This window comes from Martes martes (genome assembly GCF_963455335.1).
Source record: "Martes martes genome assembly, chromosome: 13".
Lineage (NCBI taxonomy): Eukaryota > Metazoa > Chordata > Mammalia > Carnivora > Mustelidae > Martes > Martes martes.
The window spans coordinates 61,177,082-61,203,917 of record NC_137901.1 but is presented as its reverse complement, the minus strand read 5'-3'; the positions used below and the strand labels follow the sequence as shown (position 1 = coordinate 61,203,917).

The window sequence follows — 26,836 nt, the reverse complement described above, 5'->3', positions numbered from 1 at the left end:
AACAGCCAGAAGGAAGAGATGCTTTGGGCAAGGTATGGGGAAAGGGCACAGAGCTTCCAAACTCTCTCCAGGTGCTATACTCTCCCCAATCTCTGGGTATTCACCCACCCGGAAGCTCTCCAAACACTGTCCTTTGGAATTTTACGAAGGCTTCATTACATACATTACACTGAGTAAATCACTGGCCATTAGCAACTAAGTCAACTTCGAGCCCCTCTCCCCTCCCTAGAGATGGGTAGGGGGTAGGGAAGGACTAAAAGTTCCAACCCTCTTATCACCAAGTTAGCTCCACTGGCTACCCATCCTTAAGTGCTTTTCAAAAGTTTCCTCATTAACATAATAAATAACACCTTTTATCACTCTCAATGCTTAGGAAATTCCAAGGGTTTTAGAAGCTGTGCATTGGGAATTATAAACAAAGACCAAATAAATATAAGAAATATATTTTGGTTATCTGAATAATCAAATACATATATTTCTTATAAATCACAATATCACTCACAAAGGTCTAAGTTATCCGACCCACCCTAATTTGTCTTTCTAAGGTCTTTAATGTCATTACCACATGACTATTGAGTACTACGGAGACCACAGGAATGGGGTACTGTGTCATTTCAGACTCCTTCCAATGAACCAACCCCCAAATCCTCAATGAACTCACATGGGGAAAAACAGAATTATAAGTAATAACCATAACAGGCTGGGCACAACTAATAATTGCTTGCAAGAAAAACTGGGAACCAGAATGAAAAGAAAGTGAAATATCTAGAGTTCTACTTTCACTGGCCAATTCATCCTCATCCAACTAGTGAATTTCCAAGGCTACTTGTTGGGTATTTGTAACCAGCATTCCAAGGCACTCTAGACTACCCTACACTTCCCTTTCATGACAGTGCCAGGTCCCACCAGGCAGAACTACTCACGGGCGCCAGGGCCACATACAACCCTCCATAAATCTAATCCACCCCACTGAGAGCATGCCCTTCATTTTCCATTTTGGGTGGCAATTAAAATCTCTTTCCAGTTATGGGAAATGGAAAAATGTAGTAAATATACATTAAATAAAGTCAAGAAGAAAGGACAAATGCAAATCACACTAAACAAAAAAACAAATATAATTTGAATAATCTGTTATTTTTAGGTTCTAGAAACAGAAACCAACAGAATTTCTAAAACCAGTTAATCCTAAACAACACTGTGCTTCTACAGCCAAGTTGGAAATTCCTTCCTAACTATGACTCAAAATCCAGAAGCCACAGAAGAAAAGAATGATAAATATAACCACATAAACATCAGAAATTTCAGTCTGGTAAAAATCAGTATAAAGACAAACGACAAAAGCTTCAAAAGAGTATATGCAAGTTTTATCACAAAATCTACTTCCCTGATATACAAAATGCTCCTAGAAATCCATGAGAAAAAAAGGTGCAATCCACAAACAGAAAGGGCTCGTACAATCACGTGAAAGGTGCGCAACTTCTCATAATAATAGAACTGTATATTAAAACTACATTTAGGCACCACTTTCCACCTATCTGTTTGGTAAACTCCAAAAATGTGGCAACATGGTCTACTACTAAGAATGTGGTAAAAGAGTCACCTTCACCCACTGCTGATGGGGGTGTGCAATGTCAATCAAAACTACAAATGGGGGCGCCTGGGTGCTTCAGTGGGTTAAAGCCTCTGCCTTCGGCTCAGGTCATGATCCCAGGATCCTGGGATCGAGCCCCGCACCGGGCTCTCTGCTCCTCGGAGAGCCTGCTTCCTCCTCTCTCTGCCTGCCTCCCTGCCTACTTGTGATCTCTCTCTCTGTCAAATAAATAAATAAAATCTTAAAAAAAAAAAAAAACTACAAATACATATACTCTCTGATTTAACGATTCCAAATCTGGGAATTTATCCTTAAAGTTATGCTTGCATACAATTAAGTGCAATGTAATTTAGTGAGATGAAATATGTTATTCATGGTATTTTGTTCATATAAGCAAATCTGGAAATCAGTTAAATGTCCATCAATAGAGGACTGACCAGTTTAATAAATTATGGTATGTGTATTAAATGGGACACCAGGCATCTGTAAATGGTGGGGGGGGGGGATGCGGTGGGGACAGAAAGGAGAGAGAAAGAATGAGCAGGAAGGAAGCTTTTGTATGCGCTGATGTGGATGTGGAAGGATCTCCAAGACACATTAAGCATGAAAAGCAAGGTGTGCAGAAAACAGGTAAGAGACCTTTTGGATAGACGGAGGGTGGTGATTGATATATTCTCAAATTTATCTATAAATAGGTAAGAAAATTCTAGAAAGATACATAAGAAACAATAACTGTGATTATAGGGACAGAGACAGAGTAGACAGAAGTAGACTTCTGAATGAATACCTTTTGATAATTGATTTTATTTTTGAACCATGTAATGATATCACCTAATTAAAAAAAACAAAAATAATGAGTTTTTTAAACATATCACAGTTTTATTTTATACCAAATTCCATATCAGCAAGCCGACACATAAGAAGACTATGTGTCCACTTTCCACTGATGTTCTTTTTGTCTCCTCCGTCATTTACCCCTCCCCATTCTCAGGGAATCCTTAATATTTCCTCACGGTACTTAGTTTACCAATCCTCTATCCTCGAGCCTGTTCCCACGACAAGGAATTTCAGAAAACAGAAATTATTCTTGAATATCATAATTGGAAACTAAAACACATGGAATCCATTTTCTTAAAACTGCAGTAGGTAAAGCTGAAAGAGCTGAAAACTTTTGGATTAATCAGATGAGAATGGCTGGTTGGTGTTGTTGCACAGGGATGAGAGTGAAAGGCAACCACCCTCCATAGCCTCTTCCCCAGCACTTATCTAGGTGGTCTGACCCACAGTCTGGCACAGTGCGGTATCGAAAGTCCAATGCCTTCGACAGCATCAACCACGACTGGAGCTGAGCAGGAAAGCCGCAAAGCCCCCCATGGGTCCTGGCATGAAAGACTCTGTCTGAAATCCCAGACAACCCACCTGGATGGAGGTACGTGGGTGCGTCCTTGCACGGTACGGAACTGTACTCAAATTTTTCCAGCTGTTTACCTTTGCATCCTAAAAATTTCCAGAAATGACTTTCCCTGGTGATAAACTGTACTCTCCAACATTTCAGGCCATAGTTTTTGCATGACTGCTTGGCCTCTGTACAATTTGAGCTAGTTTCTTCTTATCATCATATCTTACAGGGCAATTAAAACCACTTTAATTCTTTCCTAATAGAATCTAGTGCTCATCTATCTAAACCCTTTTATCAAGTGATCCATTGGTAACAACACATGTGCTTTCCATTCAAAGAAGTGCTTTATTTTGTTTTGTCTTGTTTTAGCTTCCTCCTTTTTTTGTATCATCTTGGGAAATGAGGGGCAGGAGAGTTAATTGAGAAAAATTTAGCTCATGTATAATAAAACTCCTCTTTTCCTTCATCCAAAGCTAAGTCCTCAGAGGGCAAAGTTAATCTAGTTCCCCTTCAGTTGGATATGAGAATACACATGGGTAAACCCAAGATGGCCAGGCAGGCATCGAGACCACGTATGGTGTGTAGTCTCACACACACTCTCCTTACGCTACGCTCCAGCCCCCTTGTGCCTTTACTGTTGGCAACTATAGGGTCAACTGAGCCGCCAGAGTCAGACAGCCTTACACTGCTGGAGAAATCTAGAGAATCAGTCTATTCATTAAAGACTACCCCCCAATAAATCTTTCTAAAAAGAAGGAACCAAAAGCTTTCCTTTTGGACCATGGCCAAGTTCTCATTTTACAACCAGCAGCAGGTCCCAGCACTCCAAAACAGAAACAGTAACTGCATATTTTCCTCTTTTCCCTCTGCAGCTGGAGAGCAAGCATGAAGTCCCCAGGGAGAGACCACTGCGGGGCCGGGGGCGGGGGGTGGGGGGGGTGCCGTAGGCTGTCTCCAGGAGCCTTCTCACCTGCCTGCCCGTTACAAGAACAAATGCAAACATTTTCCTTTCAGTCTGGCAGTATAAATTTCCAAAAGGCACCCTCTGCATTTGGCCTTCATGCACATCAGTTAATATATGAACTAAAAACGTGAAATATATCCCAGGAATAACACTGAAACAGGTAAAACAATGTAAAGCCTCCTTAACCTATCCCAAAACTACCTGTTCTCCTGAAGTGTCACTTACCCCAGGTAGTATCAGTCCTTCCTGAAGCAGTTGCTTTTTGACACTTTTCTTGGAAACAGAATACCATCCTAACAAGCTGTTACTCCCCTCCACAGAGCTGCTGAAGACTAATAATTGAGCTACAAACACCAGGTTTGGCAAACTTGGGCTACAGAAAACCATTAATCTTATGATGGCATTTTAGAGGTCTCCACAAAATCACATTTCCAAATGAAATAAACCTAGTCTCCCAAACTGGGCTACATTGGAACAAGGAAACAAACAGCCTGAGACAGCAATGAATTACAAATGGCATGCTAATTACCAGTCTACATCCAGAAATAGCTGAAGACTGCAGGATTTTTGTTGTTGTTGTTGTTAAAATAACTACAGCCTTTATTCTAGGGTTGGGCAAAAGCATCTGATTTATTCAAATGCTTCAGCTTCTAAACATAATCGCGTTTATATGTACTTATCTAGGAGGGGGAGTGGGTGGAGAGAAACTCTGGGGGCAGGGGCATGGGTTCCCAGAGACAGCAGTGGGTGGTCAGTAAAGAGCAGCAGACCACTGGGGCATGTTCCCAGGCAGGCACCATCAAACCCACCTGCTGAAGCTGACTTGTGGGGAGGGGCACACCTGGGACAGGGGACAACTGGACACTCTCCTGCTTGCCCTGTCAGTGGTGCTCATCTCAGACCCTACAGAAAAAGGAAGGGGACAGTGGAAACCAAGTTTCTACAGCATCTTTCAGCACTTTCATCACTTATTGGTGAATAACCAGGAACAGTGCCCAGGAGAGTTGTACAGAGTTTTGACTAGAGTCCTGCTTTCAAGATACTTCCAATCTGCTAAAAAGGAAAAGAAGAAAAAGTTCATGAGCATGACAGAAACACAGTCCACTGGGCTAGGTTCCCTAAGGACAAGATGAGCATCTCTCTGTGCGTGTGTGAGATCAGCTTGGGAGATAAAATACTTCACCTGAGATTCCGGGTCATGCTAGGAATGAAGAGTGTGCCCTAAAATGTTTACTCCCAAAATCTGGAGTCTGAGTCCTGTTGAGAGACATCCTACCCCTTCCTCTTGCCCCAATCTTCAACCTTGTATTACCTTGTTACCCGTCTAAATATGTCCCATCAACCCACCCCTGCTCTCAAGTTCTAGAATACTCCAGCAGGAAGTCTCCTTCAAGGTATTCTGGTCCAGCAAACGTTTCTCCAGCTTCATGGAGCTGCAGGCACAGGGTATTCTTGTGTCAAAGATTAGGAAATTTTGGATTAAACAACATTGAGGTTTTCTTTACCACAGGACTTCTCACAGTCTAATATGCCCATGGTGCATTAAGAATCTCCAAGAAAGGGGAGTGCCCGGGTGGCTCAGTCAGGTCAGCATCCAACTCTGGATCTCAGCTCAGGTCATGATCTCAGGTTGTGAGATCAAGCCCCTCAGGACTCTGTGCTGGGCGCAGAGCCTGCTTAAGACTCTTTCTCTCCCTCTCCTTCTGCCCTCCTGACCAAATAAATAAATAAATAAATAAGAATTTCCAAGAAAGGGATTTAACAGACAGTATTTGTAAAATTCAGTTGACTGGAAAATCTTTCCTTTTGCCCACCTCCTAAAGCTATTCTGAACACACGCTGGGCTAGGCTCTGGGCCCACCTTCTCCTTCCACTGTCGGCGAAACGTTTGCTGAGCACCTACGCCCGCCAGGCACATGCTGGATGTCAAGGATATAAACATGGAAAAGACACACACTCCTCAGGTGTTCAGAAACTCTGTAACGTGAGGTGCTTGAAGTAACGCTGCTGGTTAGCAACTGGTTTCAGAGCTTGAACTAGCTGCTAGCTCCCCAGTCACCACACTTTCTTTTTTACCACAGCCCATCTCTGATCAGAAGAGGGGTTCAGCTTGAGAAATTTAAGACCAGATGAAGGTCTCCATAAGTTGAAATCCTTCATTAAAATAGAACACAAAGTATTCCCTTTGCATGCTTGAACAATCCTGTTGAGTGTTCATACAACGAAGGAATTCTTGAATAAGGTGGCTGACAATATAAAGATGACTTAAAGATACCAAATTCGCTTATCCTGCTGTTGAGTACTCAAGTTTTTATTTCATGGCCAATTTTCGCATACCTGCGCCAAAAGTAAGCCGAGATGATTCTAAGCATCTCCATGGGGACAAGCCTATAACAGGCAGCAACACCACTCAGTACAGGCACTGGTCCCTGAATCACAGACCTTCCTTGGCCATGTCCTTAGAACAAAAGACCATCAGAGCAGAGGCTGCCCCTCTTCTTCTTTTTAAAGATTTATGTATGTATGTATGTATTTGAGAGAAAGAATGCACGTGAGAGAGAGCATGAGGCAGGGAGGCGGGTGGAAGGGGCAGAGGAGAGGAAGACTCCTCTGAGACTCTTCTCAGACTCCCTCTGAGCAGGGAGCCCGAGTCAGGGCTCAATCTCAGGACCCTGGGATCATGACCTGAGCCGAAGGCAGACAATTAACCGACGGAGCCACCCATGCACCCCAAAGTTGCCACTTTTGTTCCCAGGGCTCCACAACAAGGGTTTAGTTTCCCACCACAACCGTCCATTCTGCCTCAAGAGGTTGAGCAGGCACAGGTGGGTGGAAGCATGGGAAGAAAAGCCACAATTTCCTCTCCGTGCTCTGGACTAGCCCCACCTGTAAGAAAGCACTGGCTGGGCTTCAAAATCCTGGCTCTCCAGAGATAAGCAAGGACAGGAAGCTGTGGCTAGGGAGGGTAGAATTCCTCAGGGGCCAAAAACTTGTCAGACACTGGGTAGAGCCAGATGGGCTATGGCCAGCTATTCCTATTTCCAGTACATTCTCCTGAATACAGGCATTTTCTCTCCAGACAGAGCCAACAGAGCCTCTTTACCATGAAAGACTGATCTGTGCAAGCATCAGGTGACCACAGGTAGGCAACCTTTCAACCCACCCCCTCTTTTGAGGGAAACAGCATCCTCGAGGAGCCCAGGAGCAGTGGACTCCCCCTTGTTTCTATACCCCTACAAGAGTACCCTAAAACACACTTCACCACCAATGCAGACATCACCAACAGCATCCATGAGGAGTCTGAAGATACAAGGCACAAGTCGAATGTCTCCCTGAAATTCACTTATAACTGTCATGGCAGACTAAAAACTGCAAGTTGCAACACCAAGGGCTTTAATCTTAAATCCAGGACTGGCTCGAGAGTACTAGTCCCAGGTGCGTACATCTCTGGCCCATGTAGTTGGTTACTTGGGCTTTCTCTTATCTGAAGCAGAGAGATTGAGGGGGTTGGGGTGTGTTACCCATTTAACTTGATTCAGTGAGGAAGAGGCAGGTGCTCCAAAAGCAAAACTCTAAAGAAAGATTTTTAAATGCTTTTACTTTGAGATATCAAACAGGCACATATAAACTTGAAAAGTTCTGGCACTGCTATTAAAATCTGTCAATTTCCAGAAAGAGTCTGGCCCAGGCTTAATCTTCCACAGCCACTCACACACCCACCATCCACAGCAGTAGGGCACTGCTGATTGTGAAGGTTGATCTGATGTTCCTGTATGGACTGGGGGCATTAGAAAAATGATCTTCACTTTTCAGAGGAAACCAAATCCCCTTTTATTAACTACAAATGTCACTTCACATGCATACCTCCATGCTACGTATCATCACTGCTCTAAGGATTCCGTCCTTGAACTTTAGAGGGAATGATGAAGGCATCCCATGGATGTTTCCCCCAGAATTTCAAAAATGGAGGAATTTCGAACAAGCTTTATGTTCAAACTACACATGACATACTGACTTCCACTTTCCCAGAATTTGGCAACAGGGCCCATTGCTAATGCTACCTGTCCAGGCCTCAGAAGAATCCCAAGTTGAAGCAGGACAGACTTAAACTAGACTGTTGGACCCCAGGTGCTCAGTGCCAACCTGAACCTGAGAGCTGTGCCCTGATCAAGTGCATTTTCATCCAAGCTCCTTGGCCCCAGACCCTATAGGCCCTTGAATTTCTACCAGAAATCTCTATGCCAGCTTCCCACTGATAAATGCTGGGAGTCTCCATTGTCTTTAGAAGCTAAGCATTGGGGCACCTGGCTCAGCTGGTAGAACATGCAACTCTTGATCGTGGGGTTGAGTTCAAGCCCCACTTTGGATGTAGAAATTACTTAAAAATAAAATACTTTCAAAAAAAAATAGATAAGTAAAAGCTAATCAGCTCCTCACTCTTGGATTATCCCACCCTAGAACCAGAGCTCTGCCCCTGACCAATGGCAGGGAGGCTGCCCCTCCATAGCCACCTGTCTCCCCCAATGGCTATGCCAGGCCTCTCCACACCACAGTGCCCCTATGTGGCCCACTACATGCCTGCTCCAGGGAGCCCTCCTGCCAGCTCCTGCAGATAAGAGAAGTCCCGCTATACTTCCAGCTTAGTCCAAATCCCAGACCAACTGCTCCTTCTCATCTGAATGATCAAAGAAAGGCCTGTCTGTCATCTTAGAAAGGATAGATAGGCCTGGTAGAGACTCCATGTTAGACTTGAAATTTGGACACCAGTATCATGGCTCTGGCATTCAAGAAACCATGTTTCAAGAACTGGAACAAGTACTTCCCTTTAATCTGGTCCATGTGTTTACCAGGCTCCAGTAAAGAGGGTTGAATTGTCCCAGCTCTTTACAGGATACCAGAAAAAGGGCTTCTACTCAGCCAGAAAACACCAAAGAGCACAGTGTCACTTCTCCCCTTCCCCTCCACCCTCAGGTCAGCAAAGCAAAGGCCCCTCCAAGACGTAGAGACCCTTGGGGCCCCAGAGTCACTCAATCCCATCACCCTCTCCTGTGAACATTCTCCCGTGGCCAGCCATGGGGACCTGGGGACTTCTCTTACCAAAGGGCAGTAATTTCCTTTCGGACCATGCAGCAAAATGAAAAATAAATGCTCAGGAGAGAATATTAAGCAGTGAATGGTGTACCACAAAAGGCCAGGTACTTCATGTATAGTAGTATCTCCTTCAACCCTCTTAAGAATGCTATTTGAGTTTAAGGTATTAGCTCATTATAGATGAAGAAACTAAAGTGAAGGAATTTGCCCAAGGTCACGTAATTAGTTATTGATAGGCCCAGAAATCAAACCCAGGTCTGTCTGCCTCCAAAGATCATGAACTTTTCACACAGCCATGGGATTATGACCTTGTAGAAAGTACATATTTTTTAAAAGTTTTAAATATTAAAAGACAAAAGAAATGCACAGAAAGAAAAACAGTTGTATGAAAATAATGAAACCACAGTGACTTTTGTCTTTTTCTTTGTTCCTAAATTATTTTACTTTTATCATTTAAAAATGTTTTAAATTAAGAAAGAAAATGTTAGTTATAAATCAAAACTGTATGTATATCAGTGAAGGGGTACTTTCCATTAGTTCTATTATAATTTCTTAAGAAAACAAAATGGACCTGTCAGTTATCAGTGATATTCATGGATAGACACGTGGAATGCAAGAACCCCTATACCCACATTGTCAGAGGGGGTCATGTGATTAGTATTGCTACTTCTGGGCTACAGCCTGAAATTTCTAGAACAAGCTTTTCAGAGTTCCTTTTCTCTACTTTATGCAAGGTTACATTTAAGAATTCCAAAAGTTTCAGGGCGCCTGGGTGGCTCAGTCAGTTAAGCATCTGCTTTCAGCTCAGGTCATGATCCCAGAGTCCTGGGATCGAGTCCTGCATCGGGCTCCCTGCTCAGTGGGGAGCCTGCTTCTCCCTCACCCACTCCGCCTGCTTGTGCCCTCTCTCTCTCTCTGTGTCAAATAAAATATTAAAAAAAAAAAAGAATTCCAAATGTTTCAATTTGAGACGGACTCTAAGTAGATATAATCCACTGCATGCTCTTCCTGCTACGGTACAACAGGTCATGCCTCCTTTCAGCTTGGCCTAATGCTGCAGAACCCTTGTGGAAGTGAACTGAAGGGACAGCAGTAAAGACAGCCTAACAGAACACAAGAAGCTCTAGACTGGAAAGACCACCAGCTCTGCTCCTACTTCTACAAATGGCGGTCTACACAGCCCTGTGCAAGTCACTCCACATTTCTGGGCTTCTGGTTTTCCTCTTTGTGTAACGGAAAGATAGAATCAACGATCTCTACAGCTACTTGGAGTTCTAAAACTCTGACTTTATGATTTCTGCCTTTGTTAGTGCACAGTGCTCAATCTCACACACAAACACTGAAAAAAAATTTTTTGTATAATCACACATGAAGGGCACCTGCATGGCTCAGTCAGTTTAATGGCCGACTCTTGGTTTCAGCTTGGATCACGATCTCAGGATCCTGGGATCAAGCCCCACATTGGGCTCTTTGCTCAGCAGGAAATCTGCTTGGGGAGTCCTTTCTCCTTCTCCCTCTACCCCTCCTCCACTCACTCACTCTCTCTCTAAAAATAAATAAATAAATCTTTAAAAAATATTTTAAAAGTACACACATGAATATACACATTCTAGTTTACTTCTATTGGAAAGGTCTCAAGGCCTCATAGGAATATGGCCATGTCACTTGTTCCAGGTACTCAAGAGCACGAAACAACAACACAAAGATTCTCTTATCTCGGATGTTACCAGACCACAACCATTATGACCTACTGAGTATAATGATGTTAAACATTTAAAGGTGCCCAGGGAACCGCTAAAATTCATTCTACTTCTTCCACAGGTTTAAGCTTACATACGAGACATTTGGATATATAAAGCTATGTTTTATGTTCCTGGTAGTCCCAGGTGACAGCACAGCTACAGGCTGACATGTGGGGAGATGCTGAGGGAACCCTGTGCCCACCTCTGTGCTTTCAAATGCAGAAGCCACTGGTTTTCCTTGGTTCACGCTCAGACACCATGTGATCTCCACATACATGGCTTGATAGCGTAATGATTCTACAACAGGTACCCTATAGAAGAATCAACTTCCAAGCTTTCCTCAGTTATAAGGTCCATCCCAGCTTTCTGAAATGTTGGGCACATTACACAAGGTTACATAAGTTGGTATGGAAAAGACACACCACTGTATGAGGGAAAATTCTAAGCAAAAGAGTAAAGTAAGTTTCTCAAGTTTCTACAAAGTCCAAATGTCAACAAGTGGCCTTGCTACTGCTGATACCTTTGTTTAAGCAACTTCCCTTAGAAAAAATGTTGGCTTAATTCCTCAGTTGCCAACAAAGATTCCATAACTCATTTCTTCCAGGGCAAGAAGGGTTTACCTACATATCAAATGCTTACTTTTCATTGTGTTTGACCACTACAAAATATTTATGTATGTCCCTAAAATCTGACCAGCCAGTCCTCAACATGTTCTTTGTTCCTGAGCATTTTCTCACAATTACTGACTAAATCTGAGAGAATGTACTTTTCTACCTATTGAGAGTACTGAAAATTTCTCAGCTCTTCTAACAATCTCCCAGCTATTCTATATAAGACCAAACAAAAAAGACATTTTTTACTGTTCTACACAATAGGCCGGCACTCAAACAAGTAGGCAAGTTGCACTAACATCAGTTATGATGTGAAAAGTATGCAATCAGCATTTTCCTAGCAACCATTAAAATTATTACTTTCTTTTCTTTTTCTTCTTTTTTGAGAGTGAGAGGGTATGGGAAGGGGCAGAGGGAGTAGGAGAGAGAGAATTTTAAACAGGCTCCACACTGAGCATGGAGCCCTATGCAGGGCCCAATCCCATGACCCTGAAATCATGATCTGAGCTGAAATCAAGAGTCAGACACATAACCAACAACTAAGCCACCCAGTCATCCCCAAAATTACCATTTTCACCTCAGCTTACAACACTCTCCATCCACACCCTGTGGTGTAGAACAAGGTCCAAAAAGGGTACAGGGGTCCCTTTCAATTCTAAAGAAAAAGATACAACTTATTTTTCTGTTAATAACGGCTCTGAACTACCACAGACCTCATCCTTTTGACGACAAAAATCTCTTGCTATGTATTCAGATTGAGTGATTAAGCCTTTTTAAGAAGAGATCATTCATCATAATTATCTCCTACTTAAGCCATTTATGGTCAGGTCCTTCTGATGTGCTCCCAGCCTACAGCCCCAAAGTGACAGTCACCTTGACCATCATCAGCCCTTTCATCATGGGCAGTAACTAGCACTTAACATGTACATTTCTCAGCTTACTTTATGGAATTAAACTTAAATAGCCAGAGGTTATAAGAAGAATCACTAGGGCAAATCTGTCATTCCAACTTCACAAATAATTTACCAAAAATTTAGAGAGAGCTACTACTGAACGTGTAACTAAAGAACTCCTCCAGCCCCCACGCGTCTGTGAGCCTGACTCCTACAAGATCCCTAAAGAAAATAGGCCTATCTTCAGACAGTGCCATTAACATATGATTTTCTAGAACTTAAAGCAAGGTAAGATGCAATATTTAAAAAAAAAAGTTTAAAGATAAACTTTAAAGGTAGCTTCCCAGGGTGATCAGAAGAGGTGGCAATGACTAATGAGGTAATACTGACACCTAAAAATTCATATGCACTGTGAAAAAAATGAAGGAATATGACATTCAGCCAAGATTTCTGAGTGAGGCAGTCAAACACTTTTTTTAAAAAAGCATCCTGAAGTTGTGACTCGATCTAAAAGTGAACAGTAAGACAACTGTACTCCCGAATTTCTTCTTCTGTGAAGGCAATGAAGGGCTGGTGTAATGCAATATTCCAGTCCAACAAAGCCAACTCATTTGTACATGATTTGCATACATTTGCATAACTTCTATACAAGTAGGTATTCTCTTCATGCATCTAAGTTTAATTAAATAATTAAGGTATCTGCTCAGAGATGGTAGAGGGGAAACAAAAGCCATAAAATAACCATAGTCCAACTACGCTGACTTAGGGAAAGGAAATAAACACATAGACTAACACGTGAGATCAGCTATAGCCTGTCTATATGGCAAAAGCTTCACAGCAGTGACCTGGAAATAATGTCTCTTCCACTAAATTAATATGTCCACAAAAAGATCAGCTCTCCTTTTTTGGAAAAGAAATTCTACAGACACCATAGAAGGGATATGATTCTGTAGAGTATAGTAGGGATATAAAACTGAATTACGAAGAATGCCAACCCATGCCCCAACGCTTCGAAGATCATCAAAAAATGTGTAATTTTGTCAAGACCTAAACCAGTGACTTTAGGTTTATGTTTTCATCATGTGTCTACCTTAAAAGTTAAAAATTCAACAAAGAAGGCTCACAGTATTCCTTTGGTGGGGTGGCCAACCCCCAGAAACAAAGCACACCTAACTCAGGAGCATTCTTATTAATACCCAGAATTGATCTCCTGGAGTCCCCACTGCTTTGGTCATCATTCCATTTCCTAGTATCTCCTGAACTGGAAAGATTCCAGATCTCTCTCCAGTGCCCTCTGTTCTCCAGAATTACCAAAGAACAATAAAATGGTAGCCAAAAAAAAACAAACAAAAAACCTTATATCAGGACTGTTGCTCTCCCACAAAGCAGAAGCCAGCTTATTGTTGCCTCACTTACTGCAATGTAAATCCTCCATGTAATAACCAGAAAACAATGCCCTGCTCAATCAGGTGGAGTAAGCAGAAATCAAGAAATCTGTATCTTCCATGCTTCATGATATTCAATCAATCATGTGGCTCTCTTATGCTCCAATTTCTTTACCTGGAAGCATGATTTTTAAAATTTTTCAACACGGCCACTGTAACTTTTGAAGAACTGGACAAGAGAAAACTCATCCCAAGAGTGTCCTGTCTCCCTTCTCAAAATGTATTAGAGATGTCTCATTTCATTTGGCATTGTGAATGGTATCCCAAAGCTGAAAGACTAAAGAAAGTTGAGATATTTCTAGACGCTAAAGAGATTTTATAACTCGGGTTTCCCTAACCTATAGTCACCTCAAGTCAGAAAGCAATCTGAATTAGGTAGAGAAACAACACAGTAGAGCATGGCTCACAGAATCACAAATATGCACAGAACCCATCCAGGAATAATCTCAGTAGCCAACCCACAGATAATCTATGTTCACATGAAGATGCACTCAACATTGTTATTACTGTTTGCTATATGCTTTTGAAACACTAAGGCAACACCTAAGACCCAGAAAAACATCCAGCCTTCAGAAATGCTTTATCATTATCTCCATCCACTCTACCATACAAATAGCAGACAAATTGCTTCCTGAGGACACGAAATTTCTGAAACCCATAGTCCTTCCTTGTCACTGCTGAGCCCCTGGATAACACACAACAAATACAAAAGGACTGGCTATAATGAAAGTACCCAACATCTAACACTCCTTGCTGGTAGCCTAGAAGGGAAAATCTTGTTTCACTGGGACATTTTCCAAAATTTCATCTGATTGGTCAAAAGTAACCTAATCCACTAGCCCAACAGATTCAGGGGCAATATTCCCAAGGTAAAAAGAAAACTCCCTATGCTATGGCCACTGCTTGGGACTCTTCAGTCTTGAACTCAAAAATAAAAGACACAATTAAAAAAAAAAAAAGAAGAAGAAGAAGAAATGTAGGAAAGGGAAGGGAAGGGAAAGGAAAGGAAGGGAAGGGAGAAAAAAGAAAAAAGAAAAAAAAGAAAAAGGAAAAGAAGGAGTTGTAAGCCTAAGAATGCAGGAGAAAATTACATTGGTCGTGAGATGACACATTTTTATTCCCCAGAAACATTGCTTTGTTAAAATTTAGGAATTCTTAAAGATAAATCACATTTATATTGAATGTGACCCTACTATTCCTAAGAATCTTAAGATCGTAGTTGTCAAGGTTTGGAATAAAACAGCTGCAGTTCAGACCAGGCCAGTCTGCAGAGTTCGCTGCGGAAGTAAGGAAGACCAAGCCTTTGATGAGGTGAAAGGTGCATGAGGGACCTGGAGACCTGAGTGAGGACATTCCTGCTCCGTTTACATGCAAATAACCTATAACCACATGCAGACCATTACAGCTGTCTGAGCCTCAGCTTCTCCAACTATACAATTCAACTGGTAAAAGGTTTTTGCCCGGACTGATACTTTCTGGTTTCAATCAACAAGTACTCAGTTAATTATTTACTGAATGAGTGAATGTGTAAAATGAATGAAAAAACTAAAACTGATTTTGCCTTCAGATGCCCCTCTTGGTGGCAAAGAAGGCTTTGCTGCTTATTATATCATGTATCATTTTGTTTTCCGAGCACAACAGATTGGGCCTTAGTCAGAAAGGTGGAAAACATCAGTGAACACAGACTGACGGGACAAAGGGAGGGTCAGTTACTTGCTCTCTTTGTGAACTGTTTTGCTGTGACTCAGAGGCCCAAACTCTATTCAATCTGATAGTCCATTTTAGTTTTGTTTAGGTGTTTACTGCCTGTAAACTAAGAAAATACTTTAAGAGTTTACTTACCCGCAGGAAATTAAAATGCACAGGTGTCACAGCAGATCTGGATCTGGCCCCTGCATGAGCTAACTTTCTCTCAAAAAACTATGGTGCAGACCAAGGTTTCCAGATTTGCTCACTGGTACTGGCAATAATAGCACTTACATAGACTGTACCCTCTTATATATTTTTTTAAGATCTTATTTATTTATTTGACAGAGAGAGAGCACAAGCAGAGGGAGCCGCAGGCAAGAGGGAGAGGAAGAAGCAGACTTCCCTGCCAAGCAGGGAGTCCGACTCAGAGCCTGACCCCAGAACCCTGGGATCACGACCTGAACTGAAGGCAGACGCATAACTAACTGAGCCACCCAGACGCCCCCCTCTTCTATTTTTATAGGCCTATCTTAGAGGCAAAGGTTTGGTATAAATCAGCTATGACTTAAAAATAGGAATAAGACATTTTCATTTTTTGTTATACTCGAACTTCTTAGAACATATCCAGTGCTTGACCTCTAATTAGTTTCATTTTTCACTAAGTGTTTCGCTGCTACCTACCAATAAGGAGAGGTCACACAACTGATAGGGAACAACAAAATTCTTTCAGGAAACCCTGATTTGCTTCTTATTAAAAAGGAAAATATGCACAAACTAGTACAGGAATAAGGCACAAAAACGTGCCTAAAACAAACCCAAATTATCTTTGTTAAGAATATCTGTCTGGAGAATGAATAAAGAAGAGAAAACCAAAGAAATGGAAGCTTTAATAGCTATCAATTCTTCTGGCCAAGCGAAAGTTCTATAGTGTTCTAATGACTTGAGGATTGGGTTTTATCTAGAGTAAGTTAGATACGTAAAAAGGCGGATGTTGAGATATAGAAGAATGCTTAGGATATAAACAAAATCAGATTAATGAAGAGGCAGCTGCTACAAACTCTCAAACTGACTGTATCAGGGTTCTCCAGAGAAACAAAAGCAGTAGGATTCACACACACACGCACGCAGGCACGCGCATGTGCGCGCACGAGAAAGAGAGAGAAAGGGGGTGGAGAGTGAGAGAAGAAGGAAGGAAGGGAAGGAGGGAAGGAGGGGAAAAAACTGATTATGAGGAACTGGTTCACACAATTACAGAGGTTAAGAAACCCCAGGATCTGCCGTCTGCAAGCTGCAGATCCAGAAAGTCAGTGGTATAATTCCAGTCTGAGTCTAAAAGCCCGAGAACCAGAAAGCCAATGGGGCAAACCCCAGTTCAAGGACAGGAGAAGACCAATGTCACAGCTGAAGCAGGCAGACAAGAAGCAAAAGGAGCAAATTCATTAGTCCTTCACCTTCTGTTCTCTGCAGGCCCTCAGCAGATTGGATGTGTCCACCCACAATGAGGAGGGCAATCTACCGAGTTCACTAACTCAAATGCTAACCTCATCTGGAAACATCCTCACAGACATGCCCAGAGATGTTTAACCTGGTCACCTCTTGACCCAGTCAAGTTAACACATACAATTAACCATCGCACTGACTACAAACTAAACATTTAAGGCACCCAAAGTATTAACACTTTACTATGAAGAACCATGAACAGAAAGGAATCCCCAGCTCCTCTTTTTCTTCAAGGATCATGGGACTGAGGTCCCTGAGAATCATGGAGAAACAAAGTCATCCATTTTGATGATAAAGAGGAGTAGTCATCCACTGTCCAGCCACCCTCAGGAGGACTGAAGTCTTCCACAAGGTTATCATCCCACCGGCTTCCTAAACCCACCACAACTACCAACACCTAAGAACTACACACCGGATGTGGGAAAGGTATACACACACAGCCAATAACCAGTCTTGTCCCAGACTGAAAATACAGAATGTTCCAGTGGTTCCCCTAGAGGCTGTTGCACTCTTGTGATCCCCCAACATATGAAAGACTAAAATAAATGTGGTTCTTCTTTAGGTAGGAGGAAGCCTATTTTTGAGAGTGATTCTTCACCCCACCAAATTTCAGCAAGAAAGAGTTCACATTTGGTCATCTGCAATACAGCTGTTATTCTCTCCATGACAATCCCCAGGGCTCAGGACTGGACACAGCTGGGTCTGCAGGGAAGCAGAGCCCTCTAAAACAGAGACAGACGGACCCCCAGATGATTTTGCCAAACTGTCTTTTAGTTTGCCAAGTACCACAATGGACAACTAGCAATCCTTAATCACGGTCCCTATTTATATGCTTTCTCCACTAAAAATTAAAGTTCCCAAAAGATGGAGTCAATATTTTTTATTCAATTGTAAATTAAAGACAGATGACAACTCTGAAGAAGGTTTAAAGTTAAGTAATTAGACAATTAATCAGCCAACTAACAGTATGAAATCTCACTTATATTTACACATTTATGAATCCTTGAATGTGCTGCAATCTATGATACTCTATTAATCCCTTCCAACAGTGTAAGAGTCATCAGAAATCCTATTATATGCCTCATGTAATCTCTCATTCCCTCAGCTTATTCATCTATGCAATCGATACAAATGAGGAAACAAACATGATGTAAATCCCTAAGAAGTAAACCATTAGAACTCAACAGAATAATACTATTCAAGCTCAGAGCATTTTCGAAACAACTACCAAATAAGTCAAGTGTTGGGATCCTTACAGTAATGTGGAAATTACCAACCAGGGGAGCATTCTCAATTGTTGCCAAGCAGAACAGAGCTCAAGTTCCTTGTGAGGTTCTAAAGGCCCCCAACTGCCAAAATGCCCAAAGGCTTGGATGATGCTGTTGCCATAGTGTTTTTGCCCTTTTGCCAAAGCTCCATATTTGTTTATTTTTTTTTCCTTGGTGGTGTTTTAAATGTTTCTGTGTAGGACAGTTGTATTAGTAGGTCTTAACTGCTTTGTTAGTGTCACCAAAGAACAAAAAGTACAGTCTACTGCCAAAGTTGGTAGATCTGTTACTATGGCGCATTTTTTCATTTGTAGTCATGATATTATGCAAATTACTTTATGGATTCCTTTATGGATCCTTTTTGCTAAAATTACCAAAATTGTATCATCAATATTTCAGTATGAAATAGGCAAAGCTGTATATCTGGTCCTAATTTTACTTTGCTGTAAAATTGACATAGTTTTAATGTAAACCATTCTATTATGGATGTCCAAAGTAAATCTTTCAATTTCAATAAGCTTTTGTCCTTTAAACAGATATGGAATAGACTTTATTGATGTAATTTGGGCTAACATGATGGAAGGTGGTTAAAAAGAGATTTCACTTTAACCATCTGAAATTGAGGTTGGAGCATATGCCCATTTTATTCTGGTTTATATTCTACATACAGTTAGTTGAAGAATTATAAAACTTCTGTTTTGTCAATTTAAAAAACCCCACAGAATACATTAGAATTGCTACATAAGTAAATCTTTGTTCAAAACATGGGAGGACCATAAATTGATAAATTATTCCCATTCTACCTTTTTCATGGAATACAGTAATCATTTTTGAAGATAACGATAATAGTACCTGGCCATTTATCTGATAGCTTCTAGGTCTATGCTAGATTTTCTAAAAACTCTAGAAACTCAGATTATTATACTAAAACTAGCTTGATAGGAACATTTTGCTTTAATCTCTTTGCCTTCTTTGATATAAAGTTTTTAACATTTTTCTCTGCACTAAACCAATGTCATCAGAGTTTCTTTAATTGATCTTCTATTAATTATTCTTAATTGCAGGAAGCTTATATTAATTACTAGCATTTTCTCTGAAATAAATATTCAATTATCTGATTTTAACTGAGACTAAGTCCACTCATAATGTGTTTCTCTCTCCACTCACCCATACTAAGTTCTACATGAAATCATAATAGAAATAATAATAATTTGAGCACCACCCCCTCATAATGTGAGAGCAGATGGTTGAGAAAATGTAAAAGCCCCCTCAACAGAGTCAAATCATCACAGTCAGGGCATGAGACAAGAATGTAAATGAGGATACACAGGCCAAGAGTAGACTGTTTACCCAAAAAAATGTTGCCACTCCCTCACCCACTTTCCAAAGTAAAGCAAGAACTCATTTCTCACATCAGTATATCAAATTCAGTCCAGGAGATATAGAACATAAAACCCATTTTATCCTTACCTTTGGTTCTGTATTAATAAAGTAATATTCATTAAAATGCATTTTTAAAAGAAAATTGATTACAAAGCTTTTGAGTGTTCACAATTTCTAATGGCAGAATATCAACAAGGAAACTTTTTCAACTGAATTTAGAGATGGAGTGAAATCCTTTTTTTTTCCAGCTTTATTAAGGTATGATTAACAAATGTGGTAAAATTATCTTTTTTTAAAGATTTTATTTATTTATTTGTCAGAGAGAGAAAGAAAGCGCACAAGCAGGGGGAGCAGCAGGCAGAGGGAGAAGCAGGCTCCCTGCTGAGCAAGGAGCCTGATGTGGGACTCCATTCCAGGACCCTGAGATCACGAACTGAGCCGAAGACAGATGCTTAACCAACTGAGCCACCCAGTCTTCCGGGAGTAACATTCCTAAAAGTTCTTCTAGACAGTTACAGGAAGAAGATAAGATACTATGTTAGGGGATTTTGAAACCAGGAGTTCATGGGCAAAATGGGCAAAATCACCTACATTGAAGGTTGACTATAATATAAACTATCTGAAGTAATTTTTTTTTTTAGATGATACATATGAGAGTAAGTGTGACTGCAACAGGCCTTAGGGCATCCAGGTATAGATAGAAAATGCTTTGGGTAATGGATATACCAAGGGGAAAATCTCTAAGGCTCACTGATGAGGTAAAAGGATACACAGTACTAAATATTAAAGCTTAACAACTGTTTTCGGACAACTCAAGAGAAGGACAAAAACTTGGCAACAGAGCAGATGATCATCATTATTATAAGACAAAGAAAGTTATCTATTTGCGGCGTCCATGCCCTTTTTAGAAGTCCTGCTCTCCTACTTGTTCTACACCTTTGTGATGATCTTGCCACATGCTGATGACAGCCAAATCTGCATCTTGTTGTCATGACCTCTCCTCACCTCAGGCTATTGTCTAACTGACCTCTAGCAAACCACCCACAGATGTTCTACAGACATGCCGGTCAAGAAATCTCACCCTGGGTGAGCTCCACCTCCTAGGCTGCCTGTCTCTGCCCATACCAACTTCTCGTTTACCCAAGGCTGGAGCCCAAAAGTTATTCTGGAAACCATATTTGCTCCATGGGCACACCCAAGGCCTTGCCACTCTAGGCCCTCTTCTCTGTCACTGCTGCCCAGGGCAAGCCTTTTCACTTCTTCCCTGGAAAAGCCCCCATGCTATTCTTTCTGGCTGATCTTAGCTTCTGTCTCTCCCCTCCATTCACTCCTACCCATGGCCACCAGACTCGACTTCCCTAAACATATATCTAATGTCATCATCTTCCCTGAAAAGCCCAAAATGGGGTTCCCCAAGCTACAGGATAATCTATGCACCACATCCAAATACTTTATGGTCTGGTCCCAACTTCCTTTTCCAACCTATCTCTATCTCTTGCCTTCCTTCTCAAGTACCCTACATCCCAACCACATTTCCACTCTTCTAACACACTATGAATTTTCCCACATCCATGCATTTGTGTGAGACTTTCCCAGTGCTCAGAATGCTCTCCCCTTACATTTGCCCACCTAGAAAACTAGAGTTCATGGTTTAAGACCCACTTTAAATGTCACCACCTCTGTGAGTATACCAACAAACTTTCCTAGATGGGTATACAAGATATCTCTGCTCTGGGTCCCCTCGGCACAACATGCAGAGGACATGTCACCACGGACTATGACTAAGGACGTATTGTGGATCTCCTCAATCAGATCATGTGTCCCTCTGTAAAGCAGGACCTGCTTCCCATTCATCTTTGTGCCCAAGTCCTCCTCAGAATACGCAGCTCTACAAATGTGTCTTAAAGATAGATTTTATCACAAACAGCTGATTATTTTTTCCCACTGCTCCTCCTCCAACAACTGCTTTGTCTCAGTGACTGATAAACATCTACATACTTTTGAAAGCCCAAGTTTGCCCTGATGTTCGTAGCAGCATTATTCACAATAGCCAAAAGGTAGAAGCAAGCCAAGGGTCCAACAATGGACAAAAGGATAAACAAAATGTAGTATACACACATAATGTAATATTACCAGCCTTAAAAGAGGAAGAAAATTCTGACACATGCTACAACATGGGTGAGCCCTGAGAACACCACACTAAGTGAAATAATCCAGTCACAAAAACACAAAGACTGTATGATGCCACTTATATGAGGAACCTAGTCAAGTTCATAGAGACAAGAGAATGAATGGTGGTTGCCAGGGGCTAGGGGCAGGAAGCAGGAGGAATGGGGAGTTAGTGTCTAATGGGTATAGAGTTCTAAGTTTTTCAAGATGGTGGTTGGTGGTGATGGTTGCAGAACAATGAAAATGTATTTAATGCCACTGAACTGTACACTTAAAATGGTTAAAACATACTGTTTTCCATAGCAGCTATGCCATTTTTCATTCCCACCAGCTATGCAAAGGGTTCCAAATTCTCCAACTTATATATATTTTACCATAATTAAAAAAAAGAAGAAGAAGAAGCAGCAGCATCTGGATGGCTCAGTCAGTTAAGCATCCAACTCTTGATCTCAGCTCAGGTCTTGATCTTGGGGTCAAGAGTTTAAGCCCCATTTTGGGCTCCACATCGGGTATGGAGCCTACTTAAAAAGGAAAAAAAAAGGAGGAGCAGAAGTTTGGGAACCAATTAAAGGTCAAAAAATAGGTAACTAGGGGAGCCTGGGTGGCTCAGTTGGTTAAGCGTCTGCCTTCAGCTGAGGTCATGGTCCCAGGGTCCTGGCATCGAGCCCTGTATCGGGCTCCCTGCTCAGCGGAAAGCCTGCTTCTCCCTCTCCTCCTGTTTGTGTTCCCTCTCTTGCTGCTTCTCTCTTTGTCAAATATAATCTCAAAAAAAAAAAAAAAAAAAGGTAAGTAACCTATCACAATCCTAAATGGTAAAAATTTATTTTAATAATGACTCAAAAGCACCGTTATATCTTACAAAGCACTAAAAAACATTTCACAAACCCACCTGGCCCCATGAAACAACTCTTTCTCAAATGATCCGAGAATCTCAGGACATTTTCTTATTTTTATATCTCACATGTGGCAGTTGCCAGACTAAACACCATAGGAAGTAGAACTCCCTACCCAGTCACTGTACTGGGTAAATGCAGCTCAACCCAAGTCTAGAAGTAAAGAAAGCCAAGGCATTATATTCTTGGAATATAACAGCACAGGGAAAATATTAGAACAGAACAGAACCTACATAACAGGCAGCAACTTAGGAACTTTTTAAAAAGTTAATGTAGACTCAAGCCAGAAAGGGTTTAGGATGAGTACTTCCCTGCCCCAAATGCCCCATCTCCAAAGCGCTGCTGTGGGAGACAGACAAGTGGCTGCTGTAACTGACAAGCCCATCAATATCATGGTTTCCTGGCTCCTGTAGTTCTACCTGTGAACTCAACAGAACAACTTCTGTTCCCAAGTGGAAGGTGTAGCCCAGGCAGTGTACCACTGCTGACCTGGCCTGGCACTCTCTCCTACATGATCATTGGGAGCTATAATGCTCTGTATTTGTAAATTATCTGTATACTCATTCAGCAATCTTGTCTCCCGAATGTGACTGGTCCAGTTAGACTGAAGGTACCGAAGCAGAGCACCGCTGAGCAGCCCCAAAGCCCACAGCGTGTTGTGGAAACTGACACGAAGCACCCTCATTGCCGAATGTTTCCTCCACCATATCCGAACAGGTGAATCCCCTGACTTCCCTGTCGTAATCTCCAGGTGTAGAAAATGTGGAGAACCATAGCCAAGTAGATCCCAGGAAAAGAAGGAGAAACCATTAAATGTCAGGCTGAATCCATACAGACCCCAGACATCCTGTGAGCAGCAGGCACCTCTCCCGAGCACTGAGCTTGCAGAGTTAACCAAGCATTGCCAAAAGGCCTTCAGTAGAAATCATCTCTGACACAAAAACAAGTATTACATGAAGTTCAAGAAAAAAGCCACAAAGCAAAACCTCAATGGAAACTTCCAGCAGTCCCCTTTGTGTTGTTAGGTTAAACAATTTATAACTGGACCCCCCTCCTCCCTCTGCCTGTCCTCTTTATTCCAGTTGACATCTTCCTTTGCCCACATTCATTATATTTCCAAAATGATTTTTCCAAGTTAAATGAACTTCACATCTTATGCTCTGCTGCAAATGCTCTTAACCTTTTTGGAGGTCAAAATCTTACTGAGAATCCCATCAAAGCCCTCTGGCTTTCTCTGCAGGAACAGGCACAATTTCCAGGAATTCACATATGTCCTGGGTCCCCTGGAGGTTAAAAACCTCTGTCCCGTGGCTGCTTCCTTCCATCTCCTTTCTACATTGAATTTGAGAAGCACTTGGCAACCTACCTCTATTTGTGAAAATTATGTAACAAACAAATTTCAAGAATCCATAAGGACTTCTTTTGATGGCGTGGCCCATCCACCCCACTGATATCAAAACTCTAAGGGGAGGTCATCTCACATAAGCTCAATACATTCAGCCAGTCTGACACACAGCAGCCCTGAAGGACGACTCCCTCACAGATTATGATACCTGCTCCCAGTGATCGCCCTCACACATGTACCAATGTGACTTTGTGGGGACCGCTGAGACTCAGTCTGTTACAATTGGCATCAGTTGCCACCGGCAAGTCATCACAAGAACCTGACCTTGGTAAGCACATTTTACACTTGAGTGCTATTCATCCGGGTGTTACCAAGCGGGGGTTGGGGAGGCAGGAAGACAGACAGTGACAGTGCCAGAGCGTGCTGCCAGGCACTGCCCCCCATCCCACAGGCTGCAGAAGCTGCCTCACCCACACAGAGAGACTGAGCCTGCAAAGCCAAATTTCTGAGCTGCTGCTGAGACTCCCATAAAAAGCAATGCTATTTCTAACCTCCCTCACCATGGAAAAATACACATGCCACCAAGCAACCCAGAATCTCTGAAAGGTTTATTTTTATACTCTTCCCCACGCCCCCTACCCTTACCTCCCCCACAAAATTTTTAGGTGGAAAATTTGCTAGCTTTTTAGCAGTTTGACACTACTGTGCTAGGCATGGGCTGACGAAACTGCAAGCATGTTTGATTTTAAAGCAAAATGAAAAGGTATTTTTCTGATACAGCTCTGAATGAGTCTACTTTAAGAAAATGATATAGTCTAATAATAGAAGGACACAATCCAATAAATAGGCAAAGAAAATTCCCAAGTTCCCAGACCACAGACAGAAATAACGGCGTTAACAAGGTTCTCTTCCTTATCTCTAAAAGTGGCGCTCCTGCTTGCTCCACTTTCTCTTCACACTGCTGATCTTTCCTAGTTCAAACAGGGTGCAAAACATCCCTGATGCCCTTGTGGAGTTTCGATTTTTCTTTTGCCGCTCTTACCCTTAAAGAATGAAGGGAAAGCAGTGAGATGGACTTCAGATCTGAGTCCCCTGACACTGTGTATACAGGTAGGCAGAAGGGAGGGAGGAAGAAGAGGAGAGAGAGTTAAGGTGGGAAGCAGGAGGGTCTGAATGAGGATTCGAGAACCCAAAAATTCTTTCAGAATTTTTTTCCAGAACTAGTCAGCCTGGCATCTGTCCCGGGACTCCTCCCAATGGGAACTTTGGTGTCACTTCTCTAATGGCAAACTAGAAGGCCAGAAAGGCACCAACCCACCACTGACTGGCTTCTCATACATAAAGGAAGTTTTAGTGTCACCTCTGAATGACCCTAACCTACCTATAAAGCAGAGTTTAATCCTGCTACAAGTTAGGGAACCTCCAGCACAATATGGTCATTTACACCATAGCTCCAAATGTTTTTGTTTGATCACATTTTCACAGTTTAATCTGGTTTATTATACATGTCAAGGAAACATCTGGAGAAAATAAGCCTTGCTTTATTTACCAGTATAAAAGGCAGGGACCTACACTCATAGGTGTCCCTTCTCCCAGCACTACTGATCCTCTTTGAGTTTAAAAGTTTAAATTTCATGCAAAGCCAGGAAGTTCAGGTTAGGGATGTATGGCTAGCATCTAAAGGTTTTGTTTTTTTTTTTTTAATATTTTGTTCATCTATTTGCCAGAGAGAGAGAGAACACAAGCAGGAGGAGCAGCAGAGGGAGAAGGAGAAGAAAGCTCCCCGCTGAGCAGGGAGCCGGAAGCAGGGCTCGGAAGCAGGGCTCAGTCCCAGGACTCTGAGATCATGACCTGAGCCAAAGGCAGAGGCTTAACCAACTGAGCCACCCAGGTGCCCCTAGGGTTATTTTTTAATGCTGGAGCATCTCCCCACTGGGACCACAGGTCTTACACAGAAGACTTTCACACTGCTTCCTGTTCCTCACCATCTACTTCTGATCCTTTAAGGACCCTAAAGGAAACCAAAAAAGAGGTGGGATTTTCCCCATCTGAACCTTTCTTATTTGTGCCGAGAGCCAACCAGAACTAAGTCTGAGGTTTTTCTCACAACAAGGACAGAAAATGGTGTGGAAAGCTTGAATTAATTATTTCTTGCCCTACATCCTAGAAGAATTATGTTCAGTCAAGTCACCAGCACCACATTCCACCACACCTGGCTCCAGCAAGAAGATTCCTCATGAAATTCCTCAGCACACCTCCTTCTCCCTGAAAGAGGACAGAGAGATCCATGCCTCTGCTCCCTCTTTTCCTCTGATCCTGCCAGCACATGGTCCCTGGATAAGAACTAGCATTTGGAAGGCAAATACTGACATTTTATGCAACTCCTACTGTGCATGAATACTGAATTAGGCAACCTCACAATAAGTCCACAAGATAAATATTACCCCATTTAAAGACGAGAAAAGCTGAGATCCAGAGAGGCTCAGGACTTATCAGAGTAGAACAGTGAAGGAAAGTGGCAAGGACAGAATTTGAGCCAAACCCATGTTTCCAACTACACCTTAAAAATGTGAGGCAGCCAAGAAGTATGTGTCTTTAAATTTATCGAGGAGGTCACAATTGTAAATTTTAAAATACATTTAATAACAACCTAAACTTGGTAACCCAACCCTGTTTTAAAACCAAGTCCAAAAAAATCCACTGTACAGTAAGACAGGCACATGCTGCAATTTGTGCAAAAATCCAGACCTCCTTGGGCTTTCCCAGCCCAGCAGTTGGAGCAGAGTTGTAAGGCCACCTGTCCATCTTATCAGCCCTTAGGAATGTCTCACAGTCCAGCTGTGAGCTTCGAGA

General features: G+C 42.0%; 1 protein-coding gene across 3 annotated transcripts in view; it reads right to left on the bottom strand.

Moving 5' to 3' along the window:
- Positions 1–26,836, bottom strand: part of LDLRAD4 (low density lipoprotein receptor class A domain containing 4) — a 422,342-nt gene that overhangs the window by 334,805 nt on the left and 60,701 nt on the right. The gene's annotated exons all lie outside the window — the stretch shown is intronic.